This window comes from Lissotriton vulgaris, chromosome 1_1, assembly GCF_964263255.1.
Source record: "Lissotriton vulgaris chromosome 1_1, aLisVul1.2, whole genome shotgun sequence".
Taxonomy (NCBI): Eukaryota; Metazoa; Chordata; class Amphibia; order Caudata; family Salamandridae; genus Lissotriton; species Lissotriton vulgaris.
Genome location: NC_141685.1, coordinates 239,165,018 through 239,192,887, shown reverse-complemented (window position 1 = coordinate 239,192,887; position 27,870 = coordinate 239,165,018). Strand labels below are relative to the sequence as shown.

Genomic DNA, 27,870 nt, shown 5'->3' with positions numbered 1-27,870 from the left:
TTCCTTGCGGTGAGGGGGTAGCGCAGGCGTTGCATCCGAAGCTGCAGGTGTTGGTCGTGCCCTTTTGTGAGCCCAGTCCTGACCCAAATCCTGAGGGGTATCCTGTCCTGAATTTCCAGTGAGCTGTACCTGCTCACCTACTGATGTTCTAAATCCTTGAGGGTCCTTGTCCTCGTCCTTTCCCGAAGCTGACCCGTGGCCAGGGTTAGTCCTCATTCCCCTCCTAGGTAAATATACCTGTGGGTGTCCGTCTACTATTCTTTTCTTCCTGTTCTTTAATAAAGCCTCTATGCCCATGTTATTCCCTCTGTCCTCTCTATTAATGCAATTGCAGTTGTTTTGTTAGCATGTTCCATTTTTCCCCTTTCCTGTAGGACATATCGAAACTGTTTTTGGTTAAAATAAAGTGTGGTGAATATTTAGGATCTGAGTTAGACAGACTAAGATTAGGATTTGAATCACTAATAGGCGATAGCAATTCTCTGACTAAATGTGGTTTACATAGATTGTCCCTAGTTTAAGCCTGAAATTGAATAGCATGTTCCCTGTTTCCCTTACCCAGTAGATTTTTTCCACTCACACGCAAATGGTGCTTGCCCTTATCCATAGCTACATTATTGTGGTAATCTTGATCAATGATGTCCTGATTTGCATCAGTCTCATTCTCTTGTCACTTTGAATTTTTACTTATAAAACTTTTAAAACGCCTCAGGTGTTTGTGGTCATTTCAATCTAGAATAAAGTATTGAAGCATGTATCAAATGTATTAAAGTCTTATCACCTGTCCACTGATAGCTCCTGATCCAGCGGGAGGAAATGTGCCTGTGGTAAGTCAGGTACATTAACAGTGGTGGAGGAAAGCCGCCCCGAATTACTTATAGTAGCGTGTAAACTTACCCGATTCATGCAAACTCTGTCATCATATGCACGCCAGGGCCCAGTGCGTGGAAATTGGTATAACCTGTGAGTCGGATGACCTGCGCGCTCTATCACAGCCACACCTCACGCATTCACAAACAGACCACACACAATTATAGCCACAGCATATCATCACAGCAGCACCACACAGAACCACTGCACCCACATCACATGAAATCACAACCACATAACACACAGCAACCACACCATATACAATAATAACCCCAGCACATGTGCCAGTGATACACAAGTCCACATGCACGTCTCATCTGCTTCAGCTATTCATCGCCTCTAGCACTGTCTGCACCTCATCTAGACTCGGATGCCCACCGGCTGCCTGAATCACAACCCAGTCAAGACAGCATTCCTGAGAAGAAACAGCACAGATCTGGCTCAATGACATGAACCGTAACAGCTTCAAACTGAGCTTGAGTGTCGATAGACCCACAAATGAAATTTGCTTGTCTCTGCCGGTGCAAAGCTGCTCATAAAGTACAGGAGTATTTACCTTCCACAGTAAAGTTGCACTCACTAGACCCACAGGTCTACCGTGACCCCGGAGCCTGCCATACTTCTCAAGGCGCCCTCTGGGCATCCCTCCACATCCACGGTCAGCAACGAGGACCATGAACTGACTGTACTTTTCCAGCAAAGCACAACCTGGGAGCCCTAAAGTGGGCACAGTGCTTGATTAACTTTCGCACATGCTTCCTCTGCTTCACTAGCACAGCTAGGGTTCAGGGGTCATTTTCTTGCCATAATCGTGTAAGGACTTTGCAGTAGTCTAGCTGGGGTTGAGTGGGTTGTTTTGTAGCTCCATTTAGGTCGGAGTCTGTCGTGACTAGGGTGACCAGATAAAAAAAAAACGGCACTGTCTGCAGCGTTGGACTGAACTGTTTCATCGACCGCAGGACACTGGGGGCCTTTTGCGTCACTTTTACGCCACTAGTGCGTCACGTTTTGTGACGCACCAGCAGCGTAAAAAATGTGCCTTGTTGCACCATATTTACAAAGTGACGCATCTAGGTAGATGCGTCACTTTGTAAACCCCTGCGCAACATTATACCTGTGCCAGGTATAATGTATGCAGGGGGGGCGCTCTGACGCAAGAAAAGGTCATAGAAGTGACGCAGTGAAATCTATATGATTTCACTGCGCCACTTCTAGGACGCTAATGCGTCAATTTCTTACGCCTGCCTCACAGCAGGCGTAAGACTGACGCAGGCCCTTTCACATGGGGCTTGCCCCATGTGAAAGGACACATTGCTGGAGTTGCGTCACTTTTGTGACACACCCTAGCAATGCGTCACTTTTGCGCCATACAGATACGTCAAAAATACTGACGTATCTGTAACTCCTTGCGACATGATGCGTCATACTGTAAATATGACACATCATTGGTGTCGCAAGGAGGGCGCAATGAAAACTGACGCAGCGATGCGTCACTTTTCATAAATGAGGCCGTGGATGACTAACTGACAGTGCTCAGCAAGAAAGAAACCACAGGCAATAAGGCACTGAAAATAATACTAATGTATATGCTACTTTTAGGTGTAACATCACCAATGTTTTATTAAGTTTCTGATAAAGTCTCATAACCAGTCCTGCTCAGAAAGACATGGAAACATTCCTTCCTTATTAGCATATGGCTGGGTACAAACTGGAATGGCATGGTGAGCAAAACACAATGATGGATATAGGCCCAGATCTCTGTACCTGGGGTGAATGTATGACATTGTTCAGCATTCCGTCCATCATCTGATCTTTTTACTTATGTCTTGACAGACAATAGTAAAAAAAAAATGCTCCATGAAGTGCCTAGGGGTTGTCACCTGCCATTTATTTACAGGCATAAGCAGTATTTTAATGCCCCTGCTGATACAAAAATGAGTAAAGACACCTGAAACCGGTATTATTTCCAGTGCTTGATGTGAGCTGGTGGTTACAGATGGGGGCTCATGGGCAGGAGGGCAGGGGGAGGGAGGCACAACACTTATTTTTCTCCATCCGAAAATCCCTGAGAGCAAAAGAAAGAAATACAAAGCGGCAAGAAGGAGGGGAAAAACATCTCAAAAGGAGAAAGCAGGAACTTGGAAGAGTGGGACAAAGGGATAGGAAGGGTCTGGAAGTGAATTAAAGATGCATGAGGTGGACTGAAAACCCCGCAGCCTTGCATTATGCCCTTGGACATTCAATAACGCCAGCCGTGGGCTTCCAACCAGATCTTTGGGCACCGATACTCATGCTTTTACAAATTAAGCACTATCCTCTCAGGCCTTCAAACGGGACCTTAAAGTTCTCCTCCTCCAAAGACACCTCCAAGTCTAACTCACACCCTTGCCTTCGTTTGAAGGAAGACCTCCCATTACTGGAAAGTCTTTTGGCCAGGAGTATGGTCTTCCTCCCCAGTGTGTTTTGGTAGTTTAAATGTTTAGTAATATCCTAACACCTGTGTATGGTACCCTTTTGGAACTTGCTACCTCACACATTTTGTTTGTTTTAGATACTTGCACAAGTGCCTCCATTGCCTACGTAAAGTTTGTTCTTGTGATGGAGTGTTTGCCTTTATTGCAGTACTATTCTTCGACTTGTTTTTTGTACATCTTGTAACCTGCACCCATTCACTTTTTTCTCATGTAATGCACCGACTGCTACCTCATGTATTTTGGTTGCTCACTAGTGTCACTTTTGATCCATGTAACTTATTGTATGCATTTGTATTTTGTTCCTGTATTTCATTATTGGTCCTTATGTGAAGCGCTCTGACACCTTCGGGTAAAGTCCGCGCTATATAAAATTGCATAAATAAAATAAATAAATAAATAAATAAATATTATGTCTCCTTATCCGTGCATACATACCTAAAAAAAATAATGACCCCAAAATGTGTTGTTAAGCTATAATAATGATCCCTGACTGTCAATTAAAGTAAACGAAGACAGAAAAAACAAGTAGAAAACATGCAAGGACAATTTAATATGAAGCCCTATTTAAGTATCATATCTGGTTAAAACATGAAACAATTGTCAGAGTTTTTCTCTGCGAAATGTGGCAAGTGGGAACCCTAATGTGTGTCGTTTTGGGTGCTTAAAGCTGTTGCGTCTTAAAAACTCATGATCCAGGATTGTTCCGTTCTTGGTGACCCCAAGTGTGAGACCCTGTCTTGCACGGTGTGTGTCTGTGACATCTAAAACCCACATTTTTAACACAAAATGCAGGTCAACTCCTGCAGCGGCGGTTCTGTCAGCGGCCACCAGAGGGCGCCCCCCACCTGCTGATGAAACCTACTGCGCACATTGCATGAAAGGGAGAAAGGCTTCCTCTTCCAGGTCAGCAGAAGCAGAGAAAGCACCAGCAGCGGATGTCCGACATCACTTCCGGTCTCTCCAGTTCCATCCTGCTGCAGAGGAGGAAGGACTCCCTGTCTCTCTGTGCAGTTATCTTCATTTTCAGACCCCCACTGACGCCCACCATACCCCAAACTTGCAGCTGCCCCAGGAGGAGGAGAGAGCCTGGAAATGTTTCCACGGGTTTCTTCTCAGGTAGGAGATTGTCAGCACCCTCTGCTGTGTTTGTAGAAATAGACTGAATAATCCCGGAGGAAATCACTGCCTGGAGCTCTTCTATCCAGGGACCTTGGGGTGGGGATGTGTGTGTGGGGGGTGGGGGGGGGAGGGGTGTTTCCTTTTCAGTTCTGGGGGTGTTTGTAGTCGTCATTTGTGTTAAAGAGGGATATGTGCACTGCTCTTCATCTTACTGCACTATGAGGAATCTGTGCATGCTGCACTGCATTCTAACTGCACTATGGGCATGCTGTGCACACTGCACTGCATCTTCCTATATTATAAGGAATCTGTGCACACTGCACTGCATCTTACTGACTATGAGGAATCTGTGCACACTGCACTGCATCTTACTGACTGAGGAATCTGTGCACACCACTGCATCTTATTACAATATGAGGAATCTGAGCACACTGCGCCACATCTTACTGCACTATGAGGAATCTTTGCACACTGCCCTGCATTTAATTGCACTATGAGAAATCTGTGCACTGCATCTTACTGCACTCTAAGGAATATGTGCACACTGCACTACTGTTAACAGCATTATGAGACATCTGTGCACACTGCACTTTATCTTACTGCACTGTGAGGAATCTGTGTACTGCACTGCATCTTACTGCACTATGAATAACTTGTGTATGTTCCCAAAGCCCCCTCTCCTGGGGGTTGGCACTGTTGCAGGGATTTTGCCCAAGAACAGAACTATGCGTGGGATTCTGGGACCTTAGTAAGTAGGGACTGAATCAGCCTACCACCTGAGTACCCATAAGCCCAGGACCGACTAGCTATAGTGTCTCACTTGCTCCCCTACTCACTCACAGAGAAACAAATGATTAGACTCCCCAGAACACAACACTCGCTACTCTCTCAGGAATCGCGATAGCAAGACACACCCATTCGCTTGCACTCTTTTACCTGTCCTCACTACGATCTGACAGAGACAAGAAAATAGTTTAAAATATTTATTTTAACTAACATGCAGTATATGTGCTAACATGTAGTAACATGTGCAAAGCTACATCTTTAGGGCAGGGCTTATGGTAACTTGGTGATGTCGACAGTGTCCCCAACGGCCACCTGACAGCACAGATACATACACAGTCTGCAGGAGACAGACCACAAACTGTGCCACTGGACAGCTGGCATAGCAGGACAGCTCTCTTCCTGCAGCCACCCTAAATGTTTTCCCTCCATCAAGTCGTGCCTCATTGAACCCAGTCCACTCAGTACCACAGCTTCAAGAAGCCCCCTCCGCCAGCTCCACACCTGAAGTTACTGCCTGCCTCTGACCTGCCTCCAAGAGCCCCGTGCACGCAGTTCAACAGATCCAAAGAGCCACCTCTGCCAGGTCCTCATGTGACGATACTGCCTGCCCGGGGCTGTAACTTGCCAAACAGAGCCTGGTGCGCGCAGTTGAACAGCTCCAAGAAGCCCCCTCTGCCAAGTTCTTACTTAAGGTGCCGTACTGACGCACAGGAATCATGCCTGCCCATGAATATTTTAGGGCTGCTCCCACTGCCGGTATACGAGTGGGTGACTGCCTCTGTCCCCAGGATGAGCTGCTCATTAGGCAAAATAATCTCATCTGGCGAGTGCTCGCCTACAGCTGTAGATCGTTATCAGCAGCAGAGCCTGCAGGGGGGCCATCGGGCTCGAGGAGTATGAGTAGAGTCCTTGGTAAGCAGAGCATCCCAAAAAGTCTGTGCCATCCCTTACTGGCATCAGAGCAATATTTGGCACAACAGAAATAACAGAACGTCTTTGTAATAATAATAATAATAATAATAATAATAATAATAATAATAAAGGGTTTTGTAGAGCGCTCAGTAACGCCATCACGGCGTGTCAGCGCGCTACTGGAGAAATGGCAAACAAAAAAACCTCACTAGGAAACCCCCTCACCAGAGCCTCACAGTGTGTACAAGTGGGTCTTCAGCAGAGACCGAAATATTGCCTCTCTGCTCTCCAGCCTTAGAGCAAGCGGGAGTTTGTTCCAGTTTTGGGCGGCCAGTAATGTAAACGACCGCCCTCCCATTCTGGATCTCTTTATCCGCTGAACCGTCAGCAGCCCCGTACCTCCCGAGCGCAGGGCCCTGGGCGGTTCGTATCTGCAGACTAGGTCCCGAAGATAGGCGGGAGCCCTCAACCAGACAATCCGGTGGCACATAAGCAGGCATTTAAACAGAACACGTTTCTTTATGGGGAGCCAATGGAGAGCATCAAGCGCCTTCTGTGAATTGGATCTCCTCGGCCTCCTCATCACCAGGCGAGCAGCCGCGTTCTGGATGACCTGCAGGCGGCCCATACTCCTCTCGGTGGTACCAAGGAACAAAACGTTCCCATAGTCCAACCGAGAGGCGACCAAAGCCTGCGTCATCGTCCTTCTGGCAGTCAAGGGTAGCAGATCCAGAGTCTTATTTAGAACCTTCAGGACCCCAAAGCACTTCCCCACAAGGCGTCTAATATGACCCTCATAGGACAGTGTGGGATTAACCCACACTCCTAGGTTTTTTACTTCTTCACATGGTACAGGAGTGGCGCCCAGACAGGATGGCCACCAATCGGCTGACCAGCTACTGCTCTTACCACCCACCACCAAAACCTCGGTTCTGGAGCCATTGAGCTTTAAACAATGGGTATCCATCCAGACAGCCAAGGCCTGCATGCAGGCCTTGAAATTGGAGGATGCTCTTGTGGGGTTTTGAGACAGCGAGATAAGCAGTTGAGTGTCGTCGGCGTAAGACACCAACTCCACCCCAAATGCTTGGACAACCTTGGCCAGGGAGGCCATGTAAAGATTGAAAAGTGTAGGGCTCAAAGCTGAGCCCTGTGGCACTCCCTGGTCTAGTGGCACCTCGGAGGAACGGCAGGACCCCTGTTGAACTTGAAAGCAGCGCCCCGTCAGGAACGACTGCAGCCAGTTCAGGGCGGCTCCTTCGACCCCAGCTTCGTTTAGACACTGTAGCAAGATGGAATGGGCTACAGTGTCAAACGCTGCGCTGAGGTCGAGCATTATCAAGGCCATAGTATGCCCCGCATCCGCTCCAGCTCTAAGGGTCTCAGTTGCACGCAGAAGGGCCGTCTCCGTCGAGAAGCCCGCTCGAAAGCCTGATTGGGAGGGGTGAAGAATATTGGCTCTCTCAAGATGTTCAACTAATTGAGAGTTCACCACCTTTTCTGCGACTTTGGCCAGATAGGGAAGCAGCGAGATGGGCCTAAGGTTCTCCAACACGTCAAGACCGACGTTGGGCTTTTTCCTAATAGGCAACACAACCGCCTTCTTCCAGTCCTCCGGGATCTGTTGAGTGGAGAAAGACGTCTGCAGTACATGCCTGATGTAAGGTTCCAGCACTGACAGACCACCCGTCACCACTCTAGGAGGCGCAGGATCAATGGGAGATCCGGACCTGACGCTGCGGCAGATCCTGTTTAAGCTCTCAGTAGGGGGAACCGTAAACAGTTGTAATGTAGTGCACGGATCCATAGGTGTCCTTGCAGCCCTGAATTCTGTGCCACTCGCTGGTTGTTTAGAAAAAGAGGCATAAATGTTCTTAACCTTCCCCGAAAAGAAGTCAGCTACCCTGTTGCATTCTGCAACCGAGTCTACTTTCGGGGCATTAGAACTGGATACCAGGGATATTTCCTTAAAAATTTTGAAGAGCTCTCTCGACGAGCTCTCAGCTTCCTCTATGCGTGCCTGATAGTGTTTGGCTTTCGCCCTGCGCAATGCGCATTGGTATCTTTTATGCGCTAAGCTATAGCTACTCTTGCCCTGTGCGCATGGATTCCTCCTCCAGCTCTGTTCAAATTTTTTGCATTCCGATTTAATTTGCTGTAGCTCCTGGGTAAACCAAGGGGCAGTGCGCTGTCTACCCCTCTCTCAGCTTATAGCTGCTCCGAGGAGCAAGCGAGTCCAAGGCAGTTAAAATTAGTTCATTAAATTCGGTATTTGCAGTGTCGCTATCCCTGGCCATAGGTGGACCCACCCTTTGTATGAGCAGATTGAAAGCCTCTTGGGAGAACTGCTTCCTTTTTCGCTGGGGAAATTATTATTATCATTCTTAGCTGTCTTCTGGGGTAGATAGCAAAATTGAAGTAGCACTAAGAAGTGGTCCGTCCAGGGGAGAGGTTGAGGTTTCAACACTTTTACCCCATCCCAGCTGGCAAACACTGGATCCAAACAATGGCCTAGCTCATGGGTAGCGGCATCACTTAGCAGATCAAATTGCAGCTCTTTCAAGACTTATCGCAGGTCAACCGCATCTTTCTGAAGGGGATCTTCAAGATGTACATTAAGATCTCCCAACACCATCAGTTTACTGTGTCTGATGGCAAGATGGGCGACGCCTTCCATCAGGCTAAGTCTGAAATTCCCCATGGCTCCCAGGGGCCTGTAAATTAAAATGCCGGAGATAGATTCCCGAGGGCCAATCTTAATATTAAACTCACCCCCTCACAGTTATCAACCTTAATCGGGCGCAGGCAGCATTCAGCTGGGTTTTTAACAATAATGGCGATGCCCCCGCCCCTACCTCCCCCTCTATCAATTCTAGTGAGGGTATACCCCGGAGGGACGGTGCTAAGGATATCAGGGTCGGAGTGCTCACCCAACCAAGTTTCCGTTAGGAACAGTATGTTCAACTCCTCATCTGATAAAAGGTCCCATAGTTGGACACAATGCTTGCTTAGCGATCTACAATTTAGCAAGCCACCTTTGAGTATCGCCTCTTCCGTAACAGCGGGCACAACATTCCTACCTTTAAATGAGCAATGAGGGCACATCCGCAACTCAAGCGCCTCCATGGAGTGTCTGCATAGGAAGGAAGGGGAAGGGCGTAATCCCAGCAACATACTCCTGTTATAGTGATAAAGTTGTAAGTTTGTAAGGGAACTGATATAACTTCTGCCCAATCAAATGGTATAAACATGGCTACCAAGATATGGGTGGAGCCAAAGCCCCTCTGTTGGTAGTGGTTCTTAAAGCATTTAGTTTAGGTTGATCACATAATGTCTGGCGACAGCTGCGCTGTCCAGCCAGACCTAAAAAAGGGCAAAAGCACAAGGCCTCTTCAGTCATTGGTTACTTGCCCTGTCATTTTTGTGGGTCAGTCCACAGGGCAGCATCTAAAGTGTGCACAACGTAAATGGCCACTGTTTATCCTTTTTTTGTTTATATTTAGGCTGTCTGGTTTTAGGTTTAAACCTATAATAACTGAGAAAACTCCACCAAAAGGGAAATACCCTCACTAGTGTAAACATATAAACACTGAAAAAACACCTGCACAACCACAAACTAAATGCCAATCAAAGAAAGAAAAAGGCGGGTGAAAGAGCCATTTTTTTCTTCCTGAACGGGCCAATATAACTTTGTCATACAAGCTAGCAGCAAGAAAGACTGGGCTAGCATTACTCTGCTTGAGTTTTGTTGTTTAGGGCTGTCACTAAAATATTGTTCCTTCTTCCTTTCTTCCTTTTTTCAGTTTTGTGGTCTTTGGTCTGGGTCTTGTTTAATTATTATATAATCGGAATAGAGTCAGGGAATATCAAAATCATATCTGACCTATTGGCTGCCCTTGATTCTTTCACTGCTAGGTAAAATGGCTGGTTTCATAAGAATCTTTCCTAATATGTGCCATCACATTTACCCTCAGAAAATGGGTAAAAACCCTTGATACATCAGCCTCCAGTTTCTAGTGAGTCAGTATTGATAGTAGGTGAATTGCCAACACCTCAGGCTTTTCATTATTCAATGCAGGGTATATTGACAAGTATATGTGAAAAGAGTGCTATCACCAATCATCTGGGATAGTTGTGAAAACATGACACCAGTGAGGTTCCTTTAGTTGTGGAGTGATGTGGGTGTAGATAAGTAGATTGAGGAAGAGTCTTGCTACAGACCTTTGGATGGTTTGGAGCCAGTTCAGAGCTGTTTGGTGATTCCAGCGTAGAGAATGCTGCTACAGTCAAATCTACTGGTTGTCAGGGCCTGTGTGACTGTTTATCTGTTGTCCTCTGGTAGCCACTTGAAGATTTTTTGCAGAATGCTTAGGATGTGGAAACAGGTGGAGGTCACCATGTTTACCTAGGCTGCCATGTTGAGCTTGTCACCTAGGATGATTCCTAAGTTTCTGGTGTGCACGTTGGCAGTTGGTGTGGAGTTGAGGTCTTCCAATCACCAGTTGGAGTCCCAGGCAGAGGTTTTCCTTCTGAAGAGCACCACTCGCTGCATCTCATTAAGGTGGCTACCATGGTCATGTAGGTAGCGTAGTTGTTTATTGCCATGGAAATCCTGTACGTCAGGGAGAGTATCAGTTGTGTGTCTTCTACATAGGAAAGTATTTTGATGCCTTTCAATCTGATGAGATTGGCCAGTGGGGTCATGTAGGTGCTAAGCAAGGTCGGGATGAGAGATGATCTTTAAGGGCCTCCGTAGATGAGGTTCTTGGCTTCTGATGTGTAGGGTGGCATGCTGAATTTTTGTGTTCTTCCTGTGAAAAGGGAGCAGATTCAGGTGAGTGCGGGTCCTCGGATGCCTGTTTCATGTAGTCTTCTGATCAGGGTGGAGTGGGAGACTGTGTCAAAGGCCGATGAGAGGTCGGGCAGGATTCTGTTTCTCCTCGGTTGATGGCTACAGCCCATGCGAGCAGAAACACGGAGCATAGCGTGTTCCCACAGCATATTACATCAACCCGATCTGATCATTAAACTGTGGTCCTGGGAGAAAGCTTAAAATAGAATGTTCCTGCATTAATCACACGTAATATGACTTACTCTTCACACTGGGGTCCTGGAGCTCGGCGGCTCCCGTTTAGTCTGTTGACATTCTGATCACGATCACGATGGACTGTAGTCACAGATCGCACAGCGGGACCCTCGCTCTTGGTTACACCAGGTGGATCCCCCTGAATTAGTTTAACCCTACCCTCTTTTTGATATTTTGTCGTGGCTCTCCTGACGAAGGCACGCCCTGTGCCGAAACGCGTGAGTAGAGATTTTGTCACCTTCAGCCGACATATATCAACTGTTTGAAATATTGTACCTGAAGTCAATATACATCAATGGTCTATTCGAATCGTGGTCTATTATGTTGTACATGTATTGTGTTTGGTTTTTATTGTGTTGTTATGTATAAAGTGCGTACCGCCTGCAACTCATGGTTAATACACCGTAACTGATGTATAGGCAGTCATGCCCAAATGTCTTTTAAATATTCATATGCCACACCTTTTTTAGAAAAATCTTGATAAAAGAATAATTAATATGTTTTAAACAGTTGTCAATTGATTGCACGGAGCTTGGGTTATCCCCCACATCATGCTAAGTAGACCAATGTAATATTTACAGTACTTACTGTCTAGGAGAGTTGTTCTCGCTATGCTATTTGCCCTGTCCTAGGAGTTCTACAGCTTTACAGGGGGTCCCCTTTGTGACTCACACTCTCCTCGGTTGAGGACCATCCTGATGTTATCTGTTGTATGATGACAGTGGTTTCGGTACTGTGAATCAGTCTGAAACCTGATCGCTTGATGTCAAGGAGCTGTGTATATTGAATGTGTGGGTGAGTTGCTGTGTGACGGCTTTCTCCATGACCATTGCTGGGTAGGGTAATGGGGAGATAGAGGAGTAGTTTGCTAGCTTGGTAGGGTCTGCCGAAGGTCTTATTAGTAGTGCATTGAACCCTTCATGTTTTCAGGCCTCCAGGAATGTTGCAGGGATGATTGAGGTGTTCAGGATGAGGGTGGGCACTTCACTGATTAGGGAGGTGCCCCTGTTGTAGATGTTATGGAGGCCTGGGGCTGTCAGTGCCCTGAAGTAGATGGTTCTCATGATGATGGCTGTTTCTACTGTAGTGATAGTTTTCCATGTAGTCTGGATATTTACAGGGTTTTATTTGGGTAGGCTGGAGACGAGGCTGCCAGAATTCGGTTGAGGCTCACAATTCGTTTTTTTATTTGGGTAGGATGGAAGCGAGGCGGCCGGGGTTCAGTTGATACTCGCAATTGTTGTAGATGGTTTTAATTTTGTTGCTGAACTATTCCCATAGGTTATTGAATAGGTCTTGCAAGCTGGAGATGCTGATTGTGGTTGATCCTAGAGCAGTGTAGTCTTTGACAATTACAAAGATTTATTTTCAGCTATTAGAGTTATTTTCTATGAGCTCTGCTAGGGTTGTCTTCTATGGATCTACTGATCTGACGGTGTTAGTGTCTTGGTGCAGATTTGTAGGTGTCCTTGTCTGTTTCTTTGTGATTTGTTCTCCATCTTCTTTCTAGTTGTTTGCTGTGTGGTTGAGCAGAGTTCCGCAGTGTACCAGCTGGCCTGATTCTGGGTTCACTTTTAGTCGGTGTGTTTACGGGGTGCTAGAGAGTTTGCACAGTCTGTTATCCACTTGTTGAGTTCTCTGATGATGCTGTTTAGGTAATCGGAGGGGTTGGGCTGGTTCATGGGCAGGATGAGGAACCAGTTTGATTCTGAGATGCTGTTTCAGCTGTGTTTGGCTATGCTGGTGGTTCCGGGTTTGGTTTGACAGGTGATGTTGATTTGGAAGTGGACAATTGCGTGCTGGTCCCGGTCAGAGGCATAGTAGTGGTGATTTTGATGCAGTTGAAAGTGGTGAAAATGAGTTTAAGGGTGTGTCTGGTGGAGTGTGTTGGTCCGGCAACGTGTTGTCAGTCAGAGGTTTCCTAGACTTCCAGGGAAGTTGAGGTCTCCTAGTAGGATTTAGACTTTGGTGTTGATGGTGAGAGTGGTGAAAAAATCTGCAATGTTGTCGGTGTTGGTAGCTCGTGGCTCTGTCGGGCAGTAGATGAGGGCTCCTTTCAGAGTGAATATTCCTGAGATTTGCAGTTTAAGTGTACATGCTCCAAAAAGAGGGGTGTTAGAAATTGGGTCTTTAGTTGGCAGAGCTTTCCACACTGCCCAAGCAGGGACCACAATCTTAGTCAGGTTCAGGTAGATACACACTTTACATTAACCTGTGCTCACCCTCTGGTAGCTTGGCACTGAGCAGGTAGGTTTAATTTAAAAGGCACTGTGTCATGTATTTATGCAACACACACAGTAACACAATGAAAGCATCCCAATAAGACTTCACACAGGTTTAGAAAAACAGAGAATATTTATCTTAGTAAAACAAGACCAAAACAAAAGAATTCAATCCCTAGAACTTGAGATTTGATTTTTTAAACAATAAATGCAAAAATAGTGCTTAGAAGTCACTATTGGTCAAAAGGTTACTTGAGGTGGTGAGGGATCGGTACAAATCCAAAGTTCAGGCCGACCATGAAGGAGGGCAAGTTAACTACAGGTCCCATGCAGGTCCAGATGAAAAGAATCTTGGATGAAGCAAGTTTCGATGTCGAGAGCACTATTTGTCGGTTCTGATTCATGCAGTGGGTTACCGTGTCGATTTCCGTAGAGATGAAGCCATTGCGTCGTCGTCAAGCAGTGCAGAGCTTTGTTGTCAGGCCTCGCAGCCTGTGAAACCTCTGTTGTCGAACAGCCTCTGCGTCAGCATCAGAGAGTGATTTGTCAGTTCTGAACGGCGCAGTGGGGATGATGTGCTGGTTTTTGTAGAAAACAGCAGCAAAACTCACTTCTGAGGCCCAGGCAAGGGTAGGACTCATAGATGGCAGGGTCCAGCAGCAGCAACAGGTTTGCAGGACGTCTTTGTGTTCCTGAGACTTTAGAAAACCTTAAGCAAACTAGCAAGCCCTTGGAGTCACTCTGGGTTCACGTGAGATAGGTCCAGTCGTTCTCCTCAGAAGGGCAGAGATCAGCAAGCACCAGGGCAGCTCAGCAAAGCTGAGAAGCAGTTTCTCAGAACAATCAGTCAAGGCAAAGTGGAAATCCTTACAGCCCAATAGTCTTCCCTCCAGCAGAGTTCTTCCCATGTCCAGTAGTGTACTGATTTGGTACGTTCAGAGCCTCAATACCTCTACCCTATAGTACCTTTGATGTAGGAGGTGACTTCAAAGTAGCTCTCTGAAGTGCACATGGATCCCTTTCAACCCAGTCCTGTCTGCCAGGCTATCTGTGGGGTTAGTACTTTGTGTGTGGACAATACACTACTTAGTGAAGTGGGTCAGACCCTCCCATCCCTCTCTGCCCTGGAAGACCTATCAGAATGCAGATAAGCACTCAGAATGCAGATGAGCCCCACCTTCCTGCGCTTTTGGCTGTCTGGAGGGAATGCACAAAGTATAACTGTTACCCAGCCCAGACATGTATTGGAACAGGCTCCTGGCACACAGAGGAAAGTTAAGAGCAGAGAAATGTCCACTCATTAGATGAAGCGTACCCTTTTGTCTAGTCTGGCTCTCTTTAGATAAAGCTTACCATTGTGCCTATTCTAGCTCTCAATAGATGAAGCATACCCTCCCGTCAAGCAGCTCTCTTTCGGTGTAGTGTACCCTTGCGTCTAGGCTAGCTCTCATTAGAAGAAGCATATCTAGTGTCTAGTCTAGCTCTCATTAGGTGAAGCATACCCTTGCATCTAGTCTAGCTCTCATTAGGTGAAGCACACCTTGTGTCTAGTCTAGCTCTCAGTGCCATAATGCCTGGCTCGGGTTGTAGGGAACCCTACAAAACTTCATTAATTTATTCATTCACCATCTTTTGCCAATCCTTTCTCCCTTTCTTATTTCCCTCCTCTCCACTTTGAGTCTCCACCTCCCCTTCTTCTGTTCCTCCCCTGTTAGACCTTGTCCTTTTGACAGGTTTTACCTTTTTTTGGCTATAGGATTCTGGGCACTTTACCACTGCTGATTAGTGCTAAAGTGCATATGCTCTCTGTGTAAATTGGGACAATGATTGGTTATCCATGATTGGCATATTTGATTTACTGGTAAGTCCCTTCTAAAGTGCATGATGTGTGCCAGGGCCTGTAAATCAAATGCTACTTGTGGGCTTGCAGTTCTTGTTTTGCCACCCACATGAGTAGCCCTGTAAATGTATCTCAGACGTACCACTGTAGTGTCTGCGCATGCAGTTTGTAAACTGCCATCTTGTCCTGGCAAGCCCAAACCTTCCCTTTCCTTGCATGTAAGGAACCCCTAAGGTAGGCCAAGTTACCCTCACGGTTAGGGTGCAGTGTATGTGAAAGGTAGGACAGGTACTAGTGTGTGTGACATGTCTTGATAGTGAAATACTCTGTATTTCATTTTTCACTGTTGAAAGGCTATCTGTCTCATAGGCTTTTGATGGGGTTGCACAGTACCATGTTTACATGTGTTAATTTCCCTAGGGCCACAATAGGAAAATCATGTTTGGACTCTGAACTCAGAATTTATGTACACACCCTCAGGTAAAGGTGTTTTTAAAATCCTGTGTTTGAAAATGCCACTTTTAAAAAGTGAGCATTTTTTTACTTCACTATTCTGTGTGCCTCTGGCTATTTGTGGATTCAGCGTCTGGTGTGTGCGTGACAGGAGCTGAGATGTGCATTCACTCTAGACAGATGCTGAGAGGGGTTGAGGTGTGCCCTGCCTTGCCCTGGTGACTTTGCACAGCGCTGAATAGACCTGGTCTGCATTTAGAGTGGTGTTCCTCTCAGGCAGAACACAGTGGGTCAGACTCCCTCCCTTTCTCTCGGACCCTATACCGAACACCAAGGATCCTCCCTCAGCCCACGTTGTTCAACATTTACATGGCTCCGCTCGCCCCATCGTCAGAACCCACAGACTCAACATTGTTTAAACGCAGACAACGCACAGCTCATCCTCTCCCTATCCAACGAACCCAACGCAGCCAAACACAACTTTCAAGAAGGCATGGAAGCAGTCGCCAAATTGATGAGGAGCAGCTGTCTAAAAATCAATAGGTACAACACAGAAGTACTCCTCATGGGCCACACCCTGACGCCTGGAACGACACCTGGTGGCTCCCGCCCTCAGAAGCCCTCCCACCCTCAGGGACCACGCATGCAATCTCAGAATCATCCTGGGTTCTGAACTAAAAATGGACCACCAGATCAACTATGTCTCATCCTCCTGCTTCCATAACCTCCACCTCCTACGCAAGACCTTCAAATGGATCCCCCTCGAACACAGAAAGACCGTCACCAGCGGACTTTACTGCGGCAACACACTCTACGCCGGAATCAACAAAAACTTCACCGCAAGCTTCAAAACATCCAGAAGCTGCCGCTAGATTAATCTTCAACCTGCCACGACACTGCCACATCACCCTGCACCTGCGCACTATCCACTGGCTCCCCATCGAGGCAAGAATCCCCTTCAAGATCCTCACTCACGCACACAAAGCCCTCCACAACCCAGGACCAGCAACCTGAACAACCGACTCACATTTCACGCACCCAAAGGCCCTACGATCAGCCCAGCTCTTCCACGCCGTGGTCCCTCGCACCAGGATGTCCAGATCGGGAGGCTGCTCCTTTTCCTTCCTCGCGGCCAGAGCCTGGAACGCCCGCCTGCTCCACCTCAGACAGACGAGACCACTACCCAACTACACGAGGGACTACAAAACAAGGCTCTTTGTTAGACCGCCTCCTCGATGGACAAGACCCTGCGCCCCCTCCCACCACCCACCAGCGCATTGAGACCCTTACGGGTGAGTAGTCGCGCTTTAACAAACCCATGAATTTTTATTTTTTTTACATAGTTTTATATAGCACAAACTTGACCCTTGATTGCTGAGACTCAAATGCAGTTCCCCAGATTCGAGGTCGACCGCCCTAGCCGTTACGTCAATACGTCTTGGAGGAGAGTTACTTACATCTGAATAGGCTGTGTCTCCTTTTGCACAATGCTGTCTCTGCCCCCTGAGGTCATGCTGCACCCGTGAATGCAGAACTGGTTTGGACTGGGTTTAGAGACCCTAGCCACACAGAGAATAAAGACATTTTGGGATATAAGTATTAGACCAAAAACCCCAAGACTTGGGATTATTTCAAGGATCAGGAGGACCCTACCAAGAAGAAGAGCGAAGGACTGTGTGAGGAGTGCTACTTTTTCTGAGTGAGGGGTGGGTTGGCCTGTAGTTGCTGCTTCTGTCTGTGGTGAAGGAAAAGGACTGACTGTTTTTGCCCTGCTGTGGTATCCTGCTTGTGATGAATCCCCAAGGGCTTGTGTGCATTGGCCCCCTTACTACCCTCTGAGGACCAGTTCTGTGCCCCCCAACAAAACGACAAAGGAGAACTGGTGCAGGGAGTCAGGAGGACCAGCTTTTCGAGGACTGTTATCAAGTTAGAGGTAAAGAAGGTTGATGACAATTCCCCTGGTGAGTAGAGCTCTTCACCAGGGGTAAAACGAGCCCAAGATCGTCCAAATCGGCCCAGTGGGGCCCAAATTATGCCCTTTTTAAAGTTTGGCGACCTTAGACCTTTCCACACCTGGAGTGCGTGAGCTCCACTGCGGTTCGATTGGATTCTCCAGGGTGGTCCAGGGCCCCGGGGACAACTGCTGGGCTAACATGTTATGTTGGGGGAGGGGTCTTGGTGTGTCCCCCCGTGCCTCCATCTCGCCTGGGGACCCCATCCCCCGATGCAGACTTATAGTAAAGGGGGCCGGGACCCATCCCGGACCCCTGTGTCCTACCTGAGGTTGAAACAAGAGGACAGGGGAAAGCAGCTGACTCCCCAGCGTGGTCCGCTCTCCTTGCCTGTGTCCGGGGGGAGCGGGAGGCGACCTCCGAGGGCAGCCGTCGATACCTGTTGCCGGTTCCTGCAGCATCACATGTGGGTGCTGCTAGGGCAGGGAGCCAGCGAGGACAGCCGTGGGTGTGCTCCCCGTGCTGCCCTCCACCAAGGACCACTGTTGAGGTGCCCGAAGGGATGGGCACCTCCATCAGACCCACTAGACCCAGAAGATACCATTCCTGAAGGACAGCGGCTCTTCCCGGCTCAGCGGGAGAGCCAATACTATGATATTCACTGCACTCTGGAATCTTGCCCCATAATGCTTTGCGGCAATTTGGTTTGGATTGTATTTTTGCCCATAACTTTGCTTGGAGTGGTCCTAGGAGGATGGGACCACCCCCGAATAGTTTAACATGAGGTGTTCTTTGTGTTCAAGTCATCTGCTTGGTTCTCGCCCTAGGTTAGGGGGGACCCCAAAATCATCAACTCCCTCACAGTTTCACTCATTTCCAAGCTCACTTTTGTTGGGGCTATATGCTATTCAGCATATAAGGTAGGTTTGCTTTATCAAAGGTTTTCAAATGAGCATTGCATTTTGTTTTGGTAAAATGTACTTTTATTGGGGTAAAGGTCAACTAAGAGCTATACTGACAATGACTAAGTGGTTTAAGCAAAGTAATATTGTAAATGACATATTGGTTTATGTGATCTCACATTAAAAATAACAAAATGTTTTATATAATGTCATAAAAAGCACCTAGTGCAGTGGGGTCTGATGTGTTATGTGCCTTCTTAATGACAAGTGACTATTGGGATTATGGTTCCATGTGGTTTACGTGCATCTTTGTCAAGGAAGCCACTGGTCGGCGTAGAAGAAGAACGCAGCTAATTTCCCAATGCCCACTCCAAAACAGACGTCTCCTGATATTAACTAGGAACTGTTCTGATCCAAAGGGGAAAGGGGAATGGGATTGTAAGAAGAGACAGCTGAACTTTCCTGTCGCCTCTTCTACGTCTGCTGCTAGTCTGCTTGGCTTCTTCACGAGTTCTCCTGTTGGACCTGGCCCTTTTGGCAGGTTCACCCCTAAACTTTTTGCTTTTATATGTGACCTGGTGTTAGTTGTTTTTAGCTTCTGCGCACTTTGACACTGTGTCCCAGTGTGAAGTGTGCGCGCAATCTGAGTGCGTGTGGTGAGATTGGCCTGCCCTCCCATAGGAATGCATGGGGAATATGTGTGTCCATGGTAGTTCCTGATGTGTGGGGAGTGCAGGGACGAGTTTGGTATGTGCGAACTCATGAGAATAAATGCTGCGCGACGGTGTGCGCAGATTTAATGAGTCTGGTGTGGAAGTGCCACTTCTATAAGTTGGCATGTCTGTGTAGTAAATGTGAATTGACTCTCTGGCTCGTGATTTGCTGAAGCTGGCTGGTGTGCTTGGCTCCAGGAGTCAGGATGGGTCTGCCTCGGTGGTGAATGGAGAGATCTGCATGTTGATGGGAGGGAGGAGTATACCTGGGGCCTGAATAGTGCTGTGCCTTCCCTACACAATGCTGGCTTCGCCCCCTGTAGTGCGACTGATGTCCCTAGCCTGTCCTGTGAATGGGGAGAGGGGCTTAGCACAACAAAGTGCTCCAGAACCAGCTGCGTCTGGTTTTCCCCCTACCCTGCACCCTCCAGACAAAGGAAATGTATGTATAAAAAGGGGCTGTGACCCCATGTAAAAGGTTCTCTCTTTAAATCCTATCTTGAGGGGGGCCTGCTGCTGCTGGGCGCCAGGAGGTACCGGAGTGCCAGACTTCATTGGCGCAGTTTTCCAGCTGCCCTGCGAGAGCGCAGGCAGCTGCACCGTTTGGGGCACATATTATTTTATTAGTGTCCCAGTGGGGGACAGAGTTGGCACAGGGAGTGACAGTGCCTCATTTTGTGAGTTCACAGCTGCCCAGCAAATAGTGGGCAGCTGCCACGTTAGGCCTGGTCTTATTGAGTTATTGCTTTTGGCTGCGTGCGCAGTCAGCCCTGACTTTTGGACATAGGGCATTGGTGCCCTTTGAGAGGCCAGTGGTCCTGGGGACAATTTTTGCCTGTGTTGTGCCCCCGCCTGGGGCGCACTGTGTTTATGCCTAATGTGATTCTTGCGCAAGGTGATTGCCTACTGTGTTTGTGATAATTGCCTAAGGTGATTTATGCATAATGTGAAATGCCTTTATGCCTGTGATGCCTCTAACTGTGTTTTTATGCGTAGGAGGTTGTTTTGCCTAGCATACGTTATACTAGTGAGTTTATGTGTCCCTGCGTGATCTATGCCTATGGTGATTAGTATTGCGTAGTGTGTACCTACCTTTTACCAGTGGTTACTGGTTGTGCTACAGTTGTTCTAAGTGCTATTTCTACTAAGTGCTGATTCTGACAGTGGCCCACGTGGCCCTGTTCTGTGTAAATAATCCCCTGTAAATACTGCCCAGTGCCAGTTGGGCTAAGTTTGCGCGTTACAAGATCCAATTCATTCATTCAGTTGGCAAAGTGTATCTGTGTGATTATGATCTAATGGGTTTATGGTAATACAAAGGCTATTTCTTTCATATATAACCTTGTGTTGAGTTCCTTTTTGTGGTATGCCTAGTGTGTTGCTGCTGTGTGTGTGTTGCGCAAACGCTTTACACATTGCCTCCGGGATAAATCTTACTGCTCGTGTCACGTTGCCAAGGGGGTGAGCAGGGGTTATCTTGGCGTGTAACTCCCTTGCCCTAACTAGAGTGGCGGTTTCTGCCTGGCTTTAGCTCAAACCTTAACCAACCAGAAATCCCATTTCTAACGTCTCCTTATCTGCAAAACACATGAATCAGTTGTTTATACATTTGCTAACTTACTCTTCCACTCTCTTTCATATGTTCTTAGTCAATTTTACCTTTACTACTTCAGCTGTACGCCCCTCTTCTTTCTAGATGATTACAATTTATAATATGCAAGAATAACCACAATATTTGGTTGAATCGTATTAGCTCTTTTAACTTTTTTGTTGCATTCCTCTATTGTATGCATGCTATTAATGACCTTTACTTATTTATTTAATTCTTTGCTTTTCAGGTTCTTGCGTGACCATAGAGTTCTGGTGGTACTGCAGCCTCGCATGATATTCAGGTAAAAATGGTTCTCCTTCTTGTTCTTCTTGTGCTGCTGTAAATTCAGTTGAGGAGAGTACTGTTTCTCAGAGGAAAACTTGGTAGAAACATGATTGTTCACCGCTGTTTCTTTCTCTCAGTTCTTATTATCATTAGTAACCTTTTAGACAAGCTAAGCAGTTGTTAAAGCGTTCCTAATAGTTAAATTATCTTATTGTACACACAGGAAAAAAATACGAGGGGAATCTGGTATTTACTTCTTGTGCTGACTCTGCCGCAACTGACTGTGAACACGCTGCTCTGTAATCCTCAGTCACGTGAAGAGAATTACTCCGCCTCCAATTTTTAGACGGAAGAAAAGAAACTCACGAAAAGCCGGTCGCTACCTGGTGGGAACATGGAAGGTACGCGACGAGCACTAAATGCAGAAAAAACTATCGCCGCCTCTACCCTGACTAACTACTGCGACGCTTCAGGAAAAAACGCTGTCACTCATTGAATCTCCTCAGGTAAAGTGCGAGGAGTCAGGTATTTTGTGCACATTTACCAGTTCCCTTGTCTCGCGCTCTGAGTAACTAGAGCGCTAACTAAAAGGGAGTCAATCTGGTGGCCATCTTGGAATTCCGCGAGTTCCAAGCCTTGGACCAGCTGATTTTCATTTGCCCCTTTCTGAGGGGTATATTGCTTTTATACTGAATTATATTCAAACTTAAACTTAGTGACTCTTCAGAATCAGCTTGGGTTCTGACAGAACCCCCTCGCTAGGAGGACTCTTCCGGGCATTTTTTATGAAAGTCTTTCACCACTCGAGGTGCATGAACATTGGAACTCAGTTCCAAAGATCTTTCTTCAGGTCCGTAACCTTTCCAATCAACTAAATAATGAATCTGACCTTTTGTCACCTTTAAGTCTAAAATACGTTTTACTCTGGACCTGCATCTGTTAGAATTGGTTTCAGAGGCAATTTAACTCTCAAACCCTCAGATACCTTTTTAAATAGTGAGATGTGGAACCCTGGATGAATTTTTAGGTTTTTTGGAACCTCAGTTTGTAGGTCACTGGATTTATTTTCTTCTCATTTTCGAAAGGGCCAATGAATCGAGGCTTACATTTTCTGTTCCCCTTCAATCTGAGGTTCTTTGAACTTAACCAGACTCTATCTCCAATTTCTAGGTCTGGTTCCTTCCTTATTTTTTTGTCAGCATAATGCTTGTATTGTGCTTTAGCCTTCCTTAGATTGTCTGTGGCTGATTGATGAATTGATGCCATTTTCTTTAATGTATCTGTTACTACGGGTACTGTTAGTTCCTGAAAATTCAAATTTGCATTCGGATGTCTGCCATAGTTCCTGTAAAAAGGAAAATACCCGGCGGATACATTTTTAGCGTTGTTATACGCGCAAACTCTGCGGCCCAATGGTACTCTGGCCAATCTCCTTGTTCTAGCAAAAATATCCTCAAATACTGTTCTAGCTCTTGGTTAACCCTTTCTGTCTGGCCATCAGTTTCTGGAGGATAGCTCGTGGAATATCTGGTTTCGATGTCTAATTCCTTGGTGAAAGTTTTCCAGAAGTGGGAAAGAAACTGAGACCCCTATCAGAAGCCAATACTTTTGGTAACCCATGAACTCAAACTATCTGTTCTCCAAATACCTGTGCTAATCTCTGGGCTTTTGGGATTCCTTTTAAAGGTACAAAATGGGCCATTTTAGTGATGGTGTCCACACAAACTAAAATTGTGTCAAACCCCTGACTAGAGGGTAGATCAACTATCAAATCTAGGGTTATGGTTTACCAAGGGTAGGGAGGATTGGACAACGGTTGTAACAAACCCGCTAGGAAGTGTCTGTCGGCTTTTCTCCGAGCACAGATCTCACAATGTCTGTGGCCACTGAAACCTCTTTCTCACCAACTCTTCCGTCTTCTGCATTCCTTTGTGTCTAGCCAGTTTACTATCATGACACTCTTGTAGTGCCTTCTTTTGCATCTCAGAATTTGGGAGTTATAGAGCTCATCATGAAATGATAGATTATCTCGAATTTCTCTTTTTGAGTCTTGATCAGCCCACCCTTCTATTTCTGCTGAGGTTATGATGCCTTGAAAATCTACTTCCAAGGACCTTATGTAAGTTGTTCCGACAAACCTTGTCTCTGGAATGAGGTTTTGAATTTCCAATGTCTTTTGCGACGTTCCAGTATCGATTCTAGGCAGAGCATCCGCTTTTCCATTCTCCGTTCCTGGTCTAAAAGTGATGACGAAATCGAAATCTGCTAAATATAGTGACCAATGAAGTTGTTGGGGAGTTAAGGTTATTGCTGATCTTAAGGATTTCAGATTTCGGTGATCAGTGTACACTGTCACCATATGCTGCGCTCCCATTAAATAATGCCTCCACTCCTTAAAGGCATCTTTGATCGTTAGTAATTCTTTCTCCGTTATGGTGTAATTTATTTTGGCGGTTGTTAGTTTTCTGGACCGATAAGCCACTGGATGCAGCTGTCCAGTCACCTTGTGTCGTTGAGACAACACCCCACCAATTGCCAAATCTGATGCATCGGTCTTAACAAGGAATGTTTCTTGAGGATCGGCATGGAGAAGGATGGGTGCAGTTGTAAAATCTTCTTTCAAAGATTTAAAGGCTCTTTGTACATCTTTCGACCATTCAAAGGGCACCTTTTTCCTTAATAAGCGTGTTAAGGGAATCAGCTTCTCAGAAAAATCTTGGATAAATCTTCGGTAGAAATTTGCAAGTCCGATGAAGCTTTGGACTGCAAAAAACTAGGGGACAGAAGCAAGATGGCGGTGTGACGACGCCACGGTGAGGATGTTCCCGCTGTGAGCCCTCGACCCTTCGAGCCCGCAATGATTCAATGAAAGATTCAATGAAAGAGTGAAGGAATGAAAGCACCGAATTTACGAAATGTACTTTTATAGTGCTCTGACCTGATTTCTGGAGGCTCTAAACTCCCGAAAAGTGCTGCACGCTACGCTACGACAAAAGTTACCGGCGCAACTAGCAGGAAGTTTGTTTGCCCTCCGCCCTCTGAACCTCTGTACCCTGCCGAGGATTGCCGAGAGTTGCCGTGGGCTGCTGCAGGGGGCTTGAGCTGCGGTGTTACCGGTACAATTATCAGGAGAGCCTGATTACCCTCCACCTGCCGTGCCTTGCCGTGAGCTGCAACTGGGGAGTTCGGTGTCTGAACGCGAGGCTTTGCTGCTCTGTTTGGCTGGATTCGGCTTGATTCGGGCTCAGTCTCGGGCTCGGTGGTGATTCGGAGGGCTGCGAGCGAGCTGCCGGGGGAGACTGCAGATTGCAGATTGCTGAAAGGAGGAGCCAACTAGCGCGAAACGAGAACGCTTGGGACACTTGTGCAGGCAGGCAAGGACGCTCTACAGCATCAGAAACGGTGCGAGAAACGAGAACGTTTGAAACACTTGCATAGCAGGCAAGGGCGTTCCACAGCATCAGAAGCGGAGACTGACATTCTCCCATAGACTTGATGCCGGCAGACTGTGCTAAGAGAGGCCAACCATAGAACCAGAGGGGTCAGAGAGGTCAGAGAGGCTGCCATAACCAATCGACTCCACCAGGTAAAGCACGCTTTTGATTGTTGGCTTCTTTGAGGGACTCTGTTTGCTTTACCTGAGGTGCTTGACTGAATTATCCTGAGCTATCCTGAGTTGTCAGTAGGGTCAAAGAAATGGTACTGGAAAGTGGAACCAGCCCTGAAAATCAAGGTCTGTCTAATTTTGCCTATTTTGGCTGTTTTGGCTTTTTAGATATCCGGGTTGTCTGGTGGAGAAGGCACACTAAGCTATTGGTTTTCTGGAGCTCTAACATTAAAACAGTGCGGCAATCTCCGGGGAAAGAAACAATTACATAATTTGCCTTACTACGCTAAAGGAATAAAGCAGGCATATTTGCACTAATGGCACCCAAAAACATCAAGAGTAAATTAACTAAAGGCACTCCCATGAAAAATGGAGCGGGCGAAGAGACTTCCCCAATTTTGAAACCAATTTCACCAGCAGTGGTAGCGAGGATGCCCCGGCATACAGAGAGGCAACTTGACAAACAACATGCTATCCAACTTTCTCCAGATATATTCAACAAAACTAGCTCTACCACAACAGCTACCACAACAGCTACTAAAAACAAAGACAAAGACAAAGACAAAGATAAAGATAAAAATGAAACAATAGGAATATCCACCAATAAATCTGATAAATCTATTGATAAAGAAGGAAAAGAAGGAAAAACGATGTCGGATTCAGCGGGTAGGAGTGCTATTTACAAGCCAGACAAGCTGGGCAAGGCTGAACATAACGAGAACAATGTGGCGGAGGCCCATATTACGATCATAACTCATGAGAAAAATGACAGTCTTTTTGATGGCGCGGATGGCGCCGATGGAAATGAAGGTGCTGATAATGAGATAACCTTGGAGGCAAACTTTGACGATCCAGAATATGAGGAGATAATTGAGAGAGGTGATACCGAGGGGGGAGAGGATACATGTGAGGAGATAGTAAATAGCTCTGTGCAATTAAAGACTAACAGATCCTCAACTTGTAAAAAAAGGGGAAAGGCAAAAAATAAAACTAAGAAAGGGGGGAGAAATATAGTCCCTGCAACCTTATTAAACACATTAATACCAACCATTGCTGGAGGAAAATTACTTACAGATCAGAGCCCGTTGGGTAAATGGTTTCAAGTTTCCAAAAAAGAAACAAGAAAACTATCATTGACTTTACCAGCTGATAACTTTGCTGCAGATGAAAGCCTTAAAAAGAACAAATTAAAAAACCCTCAGACTACCCCCTCGGGAGCACTGCCCTATCTATTACAGGCTCAGACTCTCTTCCCTTGCTGCTACCCCCTACAACTGATCTCTCTGCTCCAGATCCTATGAATACACCTCCTAATGGAAATATTTTCGATGGCGAAATCGATACTATTGGGAATATCGGGAATATTCATAAAGACAAACCTCTTGCAATTACTTCACTCCATAGTGATTCAGCTCTAATATCTGCTATCTCCCCCCCAACGGCTTCTCCCTTGACCAATGCTGGTAATGGTAATGTCAATGCCTCATCTCTGGATTTAATCTTAAAGACACTGATGGATCATCGCCAAGAGGTACAAGACAATTTTCGACAACTACGAGAGGATAATACTAAAATTCATAGCTCCCTTCATGAAGTCACTAACAAACTGAGTGGCGTAACAAAAGAAATTCAAGAAATTCAACAAAGAGTTGTTGAAGTGGAGGAAACGCTTGCCACCACTACGGCTTCATCGGATCGACATAATGAAGAAATAGATGCTCTGAAGAGCAAAGTTGAAGATTTGGAAAATCGACAGAGGCGACAGAATCTACGACTCTTTGGGATACCTGAAGGATCTGAGGGAGCGGACGCCAGGGGTTATATGGTACAAATACTACAAAAAGCTTTTCCGGATTTATCCGATTGGGACTGGGACTCTCAACTTCAGTGAGTACATAGACTTCCTATTATCCCCAGAACCCAGGAGAGCAAATACCCACGGCCCTTTCTAATTTATTTTGGCAATTATTTACTTAGGCAAGCAGTTTCAATGAAAGCTAGACCAAGAACTCCAGTGACAATTGATAACCTAACTTTTTTTGTAAAATCAGATCTGAGTAAAGTAACTATGGACAAAAGGTGGGGCCTACGTAAATTGATTGACCCTATTAAGTCTCATGGAGCAACGGTTTATTTACAAGAACCGGCCCGTCTCAAAGTTACTATGTCTGGCCATAACTATTTTTTTCACAATGTTAAAGAGGCGCAACTCTTTCTTTCGAAAATGGACTCAAAATCAAAATCTTAATTAAGAACATAATGGGGAAAAAAAAAGGAGAGAGGGGGGAAGGAAAAAAAAAAAGATACACTAACCTAATTTGCTATGTTGCTAATCTGCTAATAGTGCTACATGTGTTTACAATTGACTAGGGCAATCTCCTTCTCTTATGAATCTTGCTATATAGTTTTGGGCCATTTGCCTTTCTGTATGAGAACAACACAGAGGGTTGGGGCTCTTAGGGAATCCTCTCTGGTTGGCTGCCCCATAAGCGGCAGCAGCAGATAGGGGGATGCTTTCGGGTAGGTACAGGGGGAGGGATCCAGGAGAATGGAAGGGAGGGTTGGGTGGCACTGACCCACTGGGTTGGTCAAAGGGGGGGGCAAAGGGGAAAGAGGGTGGGACGAGTTCTGTTGGGTAGGGAAGGGCACGTGGGGGACAGGGAGGTTTGTAAGGGAAGAAAAATTATTGCAAGAGGTAATAAAGGACAGCCTAAACAAAATAAAATACAAATGAATATGCAATATGTTATTTTGAGTAGATACTATTATTGTTTGAATCAACTTAAAATATACAATGTCGATGCTTAGATGTCTCGCCTGGAACGTAGCAGGTCTTAATAGTCAGCAAAAACGTAGTCTAGTTCAAGAAGAGCTATACATGTATAAACCTCATCTGGCTATGATTTCTGAAACACACATTGGATTTAAAGACAGGAAATTACTGAGTCAACTAAGTTATGATCTTATTGTTTGTTCTACACTAGGTGCCTCCATCAGGGGAGTGGCCATATTAAAAAAAAAAGCAGTTCATGCTAGATATTATAAAGACTGCTGCTGA

The 27,870-nt window shown here is 46.2% G+C and overlaps 1 protein-coding gene across 3 annotated transcripts in view; it reads left to right on the top strand.

Moving 5' to 3' along the window:
- Window positions 1–4,268: 4,268 nt before the first annotated feature.
- LOC147745331 (uncharacterized) overlaps window positions 4,269–27,870 on the top strand; it is a 63,955-nt gene continuing 40,353 nt past the window's right edge. The window contains exons 1-3 of one of the 3 annotated variants that reach the window (XM_086952241.1): window positions 4,319–4,460; window positions 21,168–21,221; window positions 21,429–21,711. The gene's annotated coding sequence lies outside the window, so the exon portion shown is untranslated. Of the gene's footprint in view, window positions 4,461–21,167; window positions 21,222–21,428; window positions 21,712–27,870 lie in introns of all 3 variants that reach the window. The other 2 variants (XM_086952240.1, XM_086952239.1) reach the window with 2 other exon arrangements.